General features: G+C 39.4%; 1 protein-coding gene across 6 annotated transcripts in view; it reads left to right on the top strand.

Annotated features, from left to right (window-relative positions):
* The first annotated feature begins 79 nt into the window (after positions 1-79).
* The window catches only part of FAM227B (family with sequence similarity 227 member B), a 308,625-nt gene continuing 298,551 nt past the window's right edge, over positions 80-10,153 (top strand). For 2 of the 6 annotated variants that reach the window (XM_082387961.1, XM_082387966.1), the window contains exon 1: positions 81-219. The gene's annotated coding sequence lies outside the window, so the exon portion shown is untranslated. Of the gene's footprint in view, positions 231-10,153 lie in introns of all 6 variants that reach the window. The other 4 variants (XM_082387962.1, XM_082387964.1, XM_082387963.1 and 1 more) reach the window with 4 other exon arrangements.

Below are 10,153 nucleotides of genomic sequence, written 5' to 3'. Positions count from 1 at the left end.
CGTTGCTAGGGCCGGGCTCAGCGCGGGCCCCTTTGGCAAAGGTAACGGGCGGGGACGGAAAACGGTAACGGGGTTAGACGGAAAGTCCCGCCTCTGCGTCTCCAGTGGTCGCTGGTGTCGCCCTTTTCCGGAGAGACGGGATGGAAGACCAGGACCCCGCTCCGTGAGACTGACCCGGACCACTAAAGTGGGACGCGGTTCTCGAAACAAACTGTCAAGGTGCAGTTGCAGTGAGTTGTGAAAAATGCGGTTCCTACAGAACACTTCCCCATTTACCAATTCCCAAAATATTTTAGGCGTGAGAACTTTGTTCTATTACTTTTTTTAAGGCTATGTCAAGAGAAGTATTTCGTGCGCTGCATAGTAATGAAAGCTGTTAGAAAAATTATATCTTGATACTTTGGTTTGCTTTAAAACTACACGTGTAGAGTTGGGACTGCTTTGTGCACTTTTCCAGTTTGAAATTAAGTGTAATATGTGGATGGATTATTAAACCATTTGTCCTTGCCCCACCTCAAAGAAAATCCAAACAGAAGGAGTGCATGTTGACAATTGTGAGATTTAGAAACACAGTGACCGGATATTGAGCAATGGATTTATTGAATACTCTGAATTTAGCAAGTGAGAGATAAAAGACAGAACCTTACCCTAGAGGACCTTACGTATCAAGTTAAGCGTGGGTAGTACAGAAAATACAATATGACTAATAAATTATAGGACTTTCAAAAGAGTTCAGAGTGGTCAATGAAGTTTTATTGGCTGAACTTGAGAAAAACCTTGAAGAATGATTATGGTTTAGGGCAGTGTTATTCAAAGGGATGGTGTAGGTCCCATTGGTGGAGGTCCCATTTGTAAGCAAGGAAATCTATTTAGTCACAACTACACTTTTTAAAAAATGAAATGGTCTAGTGTGGAAATATCAGTGCATGGCACTTGGTAAAGTTAAGTTTTGCTTTATGGAGTTTTAAATTATGTATGTATGCATGTATGTGTGCATTAGGTCACGTTTATAAAATGTATTTCTCATTGTGTGTTTCTCTTAAAAAGTTTGAAAGCCACTGCTTTAGGGGGAAAGAAGAGTAGCAATAGCAAAGTCTCCAAGCCAATAATAAATAATTCACACCTTTATCTTTTTAAACTAATTTAGTTCAAGCACACAGATTAAAAAGCAAATGATTCTGTTTATTAATCAGAGTATTGGGTTACTATTGCTATGTGATAAATTACTCCAAAATATGGTGGCTTAAAACAACCATTTTATTATGTTCATGAATTTTGTGTTCAGTAGAACATAGAGGAACAGCTTTTTTCCTGATAACTCAGCTGTGAAAACTGAATGCTAGCAGAGCTCCAGTGTGTAGCCTCCCCATGTGGCCTGGGCTTCCCCACAGTATGGCAGTGGGGTAACCAGACTTCTTAGCCTAGGACCAGTGCTCCAAAGTCAAATGTTGCAATGAACAAGGCAGAAACTACATGTTCTTTTCTAACCTAGTCCCCAAAAGTAACACAGCATTACTTCTCTCACATTCTTTTTATTATAAGTGAGTTTCAGGGCATGTCTAGATTTTAGGTGAGGGGACGTAGATGCCACTTCTCAAAAGATTGTCAAGGAATTTGTGGCTGTTTTTTTTTAAAAACCAACACACTGAATTTACTGCTGTCACAGAAAACCCCCAAATTTCAGTGGTTTCATACGATAAATTTTTATTTCTCACAAGAAATCCATTGTGGCTATCACTAGTCAGATGAAATGTTAAACTTAAGAATGTAGGTTTCTTTTTATTTTTAGTGGTTGTGCTGTCTCCTACAACTTGGAGCCACAGCTTACCTGTCAAGAAAGCAAGCACGGTGAATCACACAAAAATTTTAGAGGTCAGCCCTAAAAATGGCGTATGTCACTTTGCCCACATTTCATTGGCCAGAATTTAATCCAAGTTCCGCTCTAACTGCAAGGGAGCCTCAGAAATGTAGAGAAACATACAGGTGTTGGTGAGCAATAACAGTTTGCCACATTCTAAGTTTTTAACCAAAACCCTGTAGTCCCCAACCTCTCCTCTTATCTCAATTCTTTTCTTGAAAGGAAAATTCTTTCAGGTATTTTAGATACTTCTGTTATTTACTCCATATGTCAAAATATACTGCAGTTTCTAGATTTTTCACTTTCTGAAAGAAGGCAGTGATAAAGCTCTTTTATAACACCACTCCCAGGTGTGTGAACATTCCTTCTCTCCCTACCCCTACACACTGTTATCTCCTCACCTCTCAATGCTGTAGTATCACAGTTTTTGTTTAAATTAACATTTGTAAGTATTAGTCAAGCGTGAGCCACATATGATCACATTAACATTTTTTTTGGCAGTCTCTTTTTTTTTTAACATCTTTATTGGAGTATAATTGCCTTACAATGGTGTGTTAGTTTCTGCATTATAACACAGTGAATCAGCTATACATATACATATACCCCATATCTCCTCCCTCTCACGTCTCCTTCCCACCCTCCCAATTCCACCCCTCTAGGTGGTGACAAAGCACCGACTGATCTCCCTGTGCTATGTGCCTGCTTCCCATTAGCTATCTATTTTACATTTGGTAGTGTATATATGTCCATGCCACTCTCTCATTTCATCCCAACTTACCCTTCCCCCTACCCATGTCCTCAAGTCCATTCTCTACGTCTGCATCTTTATTCCTGTCCTGCCCTGAGGTTCTTCAGAACCATTTTTTTTTTTTTTTTTTAGATTCCATATATATATGTTAGCATACGGTATTTGTTTTTCTCTTTCTAACTTCACTCTGTATGACAGACTCTAGGTCCATCCACCTCACTACGAATAACTCAATTTCGTTTCTTTTTATGGCTGAGTAATATTCCATTGTATATATGTGCCACATCTTCTTTATCCATTCCTCTGTCGATGGACACTTAGGTGGCTTCCATGTCCTGGCTATTGTAAATAGAGCTGCAATGAACAATGTGGTACATGACTCTTTTTCAATTATGGTTTTCTGAGGGTATATGCCCAGTACTGGGATTGCTGGGTCATATGGTAGTTCTATTTTTAGTTTTATAAAGAACCTCCATACTGTTCTCCATAGTGGCTGTATCAATTTACATTCCCACAAACAGTGCAAGAGGGTTCCCTTTTCTCCACACCCTCTCCAGCATTTATTGTTTGTAGATTTATTGATGATGGCCATTCTGACTGGTGTGAGGTGATACCTCATTTTAGTTTTGATTTTCATTTCTCTAATGATTAGTGATGTTCAGCATTCTTTCATGTGTTTGTTGGCAATCTGTATATCTTCTCTGGAGAAATGTCTATTTAGGTCTTCTGCCCATTTTTGGATTGGGTTGTTTTTTTGATATTGAGCTGCATGAGCTGCTTGTATACTTTGGAGATTAATCCTTTGTCAGTTGCTTCATTTGCAAATATTTTCTCCCATTCTGAGGGTTGTCTTTTTGTCTTGTTTATGTTTTCCTTTGCTGTGCAAAAGCTTTTAAGTTTCATTAGGTCCCATTTGTTTATTTTTGTTTTTACTTCCATTTCTCTAGGAGGTGGGTCAAAAAGGATCTTGCTGTGATATATGACATAGAGTGTTCTGCCTATGTTTTCCTCTAAGAGTTTTATAGTGTCTGGCCTTACATTTTGGTCTGTACTCCATTTTGAGTTTATTTTTGTGTATGGTGTTAGGGAGTGTTCTAATTTCATGCTTTTACATGTAGCTGTCCAGTTTTCCCAGCACCACTTATTGAAGAGGCTGTCTTTTCTCCATTGTATATTCTTGCTTCCTTTATCAAAAATAAGGTGACTATATGTGCGTGGGTTTAACTCTGGGTTTTCTATCCTATTCCATTGGTCTATATTTCTGTTTTTGTGCCAGTACCATACTGTCTTGATTACTGTAGCTTTGTAGTATAGTCTGAAGTCAGGGAGCCTGATTCCTCCAGCTCCGTTTTTCTTTCTCAAGATTGCTTTGGCTATTTGGGGCCTTTTGTGTTTCCATACAAATTGTGAAATTTTTCGTTCTAGTTCTGTGAAAAATGCCATTGGTAGTTTGATAGGGAGTGCATTGAATCTGTAGATTGCTTTGGGTAGTATAGTCATTTTCACAATATTGATTCTTCCAATCCAAGAACATGGTATACCTCTCCATCTGTTTATATCATCTTTAAATTCTTTCATCAGTGTCTTATAGTTTTCTGCATACAGGTCTTTTGTCTCCTTAGGTAGGTTTATTCCTAGGTATTTTATTCTTTTTGTTACAATGGTAAATGGAAGTGTTTCCTTAATTTCTCTTTCAGATTTTTCATCATTAGTATATAGGAATGCCAGAGATTCCTGTGCATTAATTTTGTATCCTGCTACTTTACCAAATTCATTGACTAGCTCTACTAGTCTTCTGGTAGCATCTTTAGGATTCTCTATGTATAGTATCATGTCATCTGCAAACAGTGACAGCTTTACTTCTTTTCCAATTTGGATTCCTTTTATTTCTTTTTCTTCTTTGATTTCTGTAGCAAAAACTTCCAAAACTATGTTGAATAATACTGGTGAGAGTGGACAACCTTGTCTTGTTCCTGATCTTAGAGGAAATGGGTTCAGTTTTTCACCATTGAGAACGATGTTGGCTGCGGGTTTGTCATATATGGCCTTTATTATGTTGAGGTGAGTTCCCTCTATGCCTGCTTTCTGTAGGGTTTTTATCATAAACGGGTGTTGAATTTTGTCAAAAGCTTTTTCTGCATCTGTTGAGATGATCATATGGTTTTTCTTCTTCAGTTTGTTAATATGGAGTGTCACATTGATTGATCTGTGTATATTGAAGGATCCTTGCATTCCTGGGATAAACCCCACTTGATCATGGTGTATGATCCTTTTAATGTGCTGTTGGATTCTGCTTGCTAGTATTTTGTTGAGAAATTTTGCATCTGTGCTCATCAGTGATATTGGCCTGTAGTTTTCTTTTTTGGAGACACCTTTGTCTGGTTTTGGATTTGGGGCGATGGTGACCTCGTCGAATGACTTTGGGAATGTTCCTCCCTCTGCTATATTTTGGAAGAGTTTGAGAAGGATTGGTGTTAGCTCTTCTCTACATGATAGAATTCACATGTGAAGCCATCTGGTCCTGGGCTTTTGTTTATTGGAAGATTTTTAATCACAGTTTCAATTTCAGTTATTGTAATTGGTCTGTTTATATTTTCTATTTCTTCCTGGTCAGTCTTGGAAGGTTGTGCTTTTCTAAGAATTTGTCCACTTCTTCCAGGTTGTCCATTTTATTGGCATATAGTTGCTTGTAGTAATCTGTCATGATCCTTTGTATTTCTGCAGTGTCAGTTGTTACTTCTCCTTTTTCATTTCTAATTCTATTGATTTGAGTCTTCTCTCTTTTTTCTTGATGAGTCTGGCTAATGGTTTATTAATTTTGTTTATCTCCTCAAAGAACCAGCTTTCAGTTTTATTGATCTTTGCTATTGTTTTCTTCATTTCTTTTTGATTTATTTCTGATCTGATCTTCATGATTTCTTTCCTTCTGCTAACTTTAGGCTTTTTTTTGTTCTTCTATCTCTAATTGCTTTAGGTGTAAGGTTAGGTTGTTTATTTGAGATGTTTCTTGTTTCTTTCGATAGGATTGTATTGCTATAAACTTCCCTCTTAGAACTGCTTTTGCTGCATTCCATAGGTTTTGGGTCATCGTGTCTCCATTGTCATTTGTTTCTAGGTATATTTTGATTTCCTCTTTGATTTCTTCAGTGATCTCTTGGTTATTTACTAGCATGTTGTTCAGCCTCCATGTGTTTGTATTTTTTACAGATTTTTTCCTGTAGTTGATACCTAGTCTCATAGCGTTGTGGTTGGAAAAGATACTTGATATGATTTCAGTTTTCTTAAATTTACCAAGGCTTGAATTGTGACTCAAGATATGATCTATCCTGGAGAATGTTCCATGAGCACTTGAGAAGAAAGTGGATTCTGTTGTTTTTGGAGGGAATGTCCTATAAATATCAGTTAAGTCCATCTTGTTTAATGTGTCATTTAAAGCTTCTGTTTCCTTATTTACTTTCATTTTGGATGATTTGTCCACTGGTGAAAGTGGGGTGTTAAAGTCCCTTACTATGATTGTGTTACTGTCGATTTCCTCTTATATGGCTGTTAGCAGTTGCCTTATGTATTGAGGTGCTCCTATGTTGTGTGCATAAATATTTATAATTGTTATATTTTCTTTTTGGATTGATCCCTTGATCATTATGTAGTGTCCTTCTTTGTCTCTTGTAATAGTCGTTATTTTAAAGTCTATTTTTGTCTGATATGAGAATTTCTACTCCAGCTTTCTTTTGATTTCATTTGCATGGGAATATCTTTTTCCATCCCCTCATTTTCAGTCTGTATGTGTCCCTAGGTCTGAAGTGCATCTCTTGTAAACAGCATATATATGGGTCTTGTTTTAGTATACATTCAGCCAGTCTATGTCTTTTGGTTGGAGCATTTAATCCATTTACATAAAAGGTAGTTATCAATATGTATGTTTCTATTACCATTTTCTTAATTGTTTTGGGTTTGTTATTGTAGGTCTTTTCCTTCTCTTGTGTTTTCTGCCTAGAGAAGTTCCTTTAGCATTTGTTGTAAAGCTGGTTTGGTGGTGCTGAGTTCTCTTAGTTTTTACTTGTCTATAAAGGTTTTAATTTCTCCGTTGAATCTGAATCAGATCCTTGCTGGGTAGGGTAATCTTGGTTGTAAACATGGCTCCCTTTCATCACTTTAAATATGTCCTGCCACTCCCTTCTGGCTTGCAGAGTTTCTGCTGAAAGATCATCTGTTAACCTTATGGGGATTCCCTTGTATGTTATTTGTTGCTTTTCCCTTGCTGCTTTTAATATTTTTTCTTTGTATTTAATTTTTGATAACTTGATTAATATGTGTCTTGGCATGTTTCTACTTGGATTTATCCTGTATGGGACTCTCTGCGCTTCCTGGAGTTGATTGACTATTTCCTTTCCCATATTAGGGAAGTTTTCCAATATAATCTCTTGAAATATTTTCTCAGTCCCTTTCTTTTTCTCTTTTTCTTCTGAGACCCCTATAATTCGAATGTTGGTGCATTTAATGTTGTCCCAGAGGTCTCTGAGACTGTCCTCAATTCTTTTCATTCTTTTTCTTTATTCTGCTCTGCAGTAGTTATTTCCACTATTTTATCTTCCAGGTCACTTATCTGTTCTTCTGCCTCAGTTATTCTGCTATTGATTCCTTCTAGAGAATTTTTAAGTTCATTTATTGTGTTGTTCATCATTGTTTCTTTGCTCTTTAGTTCTTCTAGGTCCTTGTTAAACGTTTCTTGTATTTTCTCCATTCTATTTCCAAGATTTTGGATCATCTTTACTATCATTACTCTGAATTCTTTTTTGGGTAGATTGTCTGTTTCCTCATTTGTTTGGTCTGGTGGGTTTTTACCTTGCTCCTTTATCTGCTGTGCATTTCTCTGTCTTCTCATTTTGCTTAACTTACTGTGTTTGGGGTCTCCTTTTTGCAGGCTGCAGGTTCGTAGTCCCCGTTGTTTTTGGTGTCTGTCCCCAGTGGCTACGCTTGGTTCAGTGGGTTGTGTAGGCTCCCTGGTGGAGGGGACTGGTGCCTGTGTTCTGGTGGATGAGGCTGGATCTTCTTTCTGGTGGGCAGGACTGTGTCTGGCGGTGTGTTTTGGGGTGCCTCTGACCTTATTGTGAATTTAGGCAGCCTCTCTGCTAATGGGTTTGGTTGTGTTCCTTTTTTGCTAGTTGTTTGGCATAGGGTGTCCAGCACTGTAGCTTGCTGGTCGTTGAGTGGAGCTGGGTCTTAGTGTTGAGTTGCAGATCTCTGGGAGAGCTTTTGCCGTTTGATATTACATGGAGCTGGAGGTCTCTAGTGGACCAATGTCCTGAACTTGGCTCTCTCACCTCAGAGGCACAGGCCTGACACTCGGCCAGAGCACCAAGACCCTGTCAGCCACATGGCTCAGAAGCAAGGGAGAAAAATATTTAAAAATAAAATAAAATAAAGTTATTAAAATGAAAAATTAAAAAATTATTTAAAATAAAAAAAATTAAAAAGTAATGAAAAAAAGAAAGAAAGAAAGAAGAGAACAAGTTAACCAAAAAACAAATCCGCCAATGACAACAAGTGCTAAGAACTATACAAAAAAAAAAAAGGACAGATAGAACCCTAGGACAAATGGTAAAAGCAAAGCTATACAGACAAAATCACACAAAGAAGCATACACATACACACACACAGAAAGAGAAAAAGGAAAAAAATATATATATCTATATATAAAAAAAAAGGAAAAGAGCAACCAAATCAATAAACAAATCTACCATTGATAATAAACTCTAAATACTAAACTAAGATAAACATAAAACCAGAAACAAATTAGATTTGCAGAAAGCAAACCTCAAGTCTACAGTTGCTCCCAAAATCTACTGCCTCAATTTTGGGATGATTCATTGTCTATTCAGGTATTCCAGGGATGCAGGGTACATCAAGTTGATTGTGGAGATTTAATCCACTGCTCCTGAAGCTGGGAGAAATTTCCCTTTCTCTTCTTTGTTCGCACAGCTCCTGGGATTCAGCTGTGGATTTGGCCCCGCCTCTGAGTGTAGGTTGCCTGAGGGCATCTGTTCCCACCCAGACAGGACGGGGTTAAACTAACAGCTGATTAGGGGGCTCTGGCTCACTCAGGCCAGGGGGAGGGAGGGGTACGGAATTCGGGGTGAGCCTGCAGCGGCAGAGGCCATGTGACATTGCAACAGCCTGAGGCAAGCCATGTGTTCTCCTGGGGAAGTTGTCCCCGGTTCACGGCACCCTGGCAGTGGCAGGCTGCACAAGCTCCTGGGAGGGGAGGTGTGGTTAGTGACCTGTGCTTGCACACAGCCTTCTTGGTGGCTGCAGCAACAGCCTTAGCATCTCATGCCCGTCTCTGGTGTCCGCGCTGATAGTCGTGGCTCACGCCCGTCTCTGAAGCTCATTTAGGTGGTGCTCTGAATCCCCTCTCCTCGTGCAACCCGAAACAATGGTCTCTTGCCTCTTAGGCAGTTCCAGACTTTTTCCCGGACTCCCTCCCAGCTAGCTGTGGCGCACTAGCCCCCTTCAGGCTCTGTTCACACAGCCAACCCCAGTCCTCTCCCTGGGATCTGAACTCCGAAGCCCGAGCCTCAGCTCCCAGCCCCCACCCGTCCCGACCGGTGGGTGAGCAGACAAGCCTCTCGGGCTGGTGAGTGCTGGTCAGCAGCGATCCTCTGTGTGGGAATCTCTCTGCTTTTCCCTCTGCACCCCTATTGCTGCGCTCTCCTCCGTGGCTCTGATGCTTCCCCCCTGCTACCCCCCCGTCTCTGCTAGTGAAGGGGCTTCCTAGTGTGTGGAAACCTTTCCTCCTTCACAGCTCCCTCCCAGAGGTGCATGTCCCATCCCTATTCTTTTGTCTGTGTTTTTCCTTTTTTCTTTTGCCTTACCCAGGTACGTGGAGAATTTCTTGCCTTTTGGGAAGTCTGAGGTCTTCTGCCAGTGTTCAGTAGGTGTTCTATAGGAGTTGTTCCACATGTAGATGTATTTCTGATGTATTTGTGGGGAGGAAGGTGATCTCCACGTCTTACTGCTCCACCATCTTGAAGGTCTCCCTCCACATTAACTTTTAATGCAGACTTTTATCTTCCTTTGTCTTAATTGCCATATTTTTATGTACTTATTAATCATCTGTCCTCAGAAACTCTGCCAAAGTGATAAAACATTACAAACACATCAATTAATCTAGCAGATTTTTTTTTTCCTTCCAGATATTCCCTCTAGAGCATTTCAACGTCTAGTTCATTCAGTATTAGTTTCTTTTACCAATCCGATAGTGCTCTCCTGTGTTGGATTCCTTGATTCCTTTTTCTTTATGGAATCCTTTGTTTTTCTGAAACATATCCTCTAGTAGCTTCCTGAGAAAAGGTAAATGTTGTAGACAGATAATAACTGCCCCCCCATCCCTGCCAAAGATGTCCACACCCTAATCTCCAGATCCTATGAATATGTTTTCTTATATGGCAGAAGGAACTTTGTGTATGTGATTAAGGATCCTGCAATGAGGAAATTGCTGGATTATCTAGGTGGGTCCAACATAATCACAAGCATCCCTGTAGGAGAGA

This window comes from Balaenoptera borealis (genome assembly GCF_965194805.1).
Source record: "Balaenoptera borealis genome assembly, chromosome: 3".
Taxonomy (NCBI): Eukaryota; Metazoa; Chordata; class Mammalia; order Artiodactyla; family Balaenopteridae; genus Balaenoptera; species Balaenoptera borealis.
The sequence above is the reverse complement of the archived record's forward strand: the minus strand, read 5'-3'. Positions and strand labels throughout refer to the sequence as shown.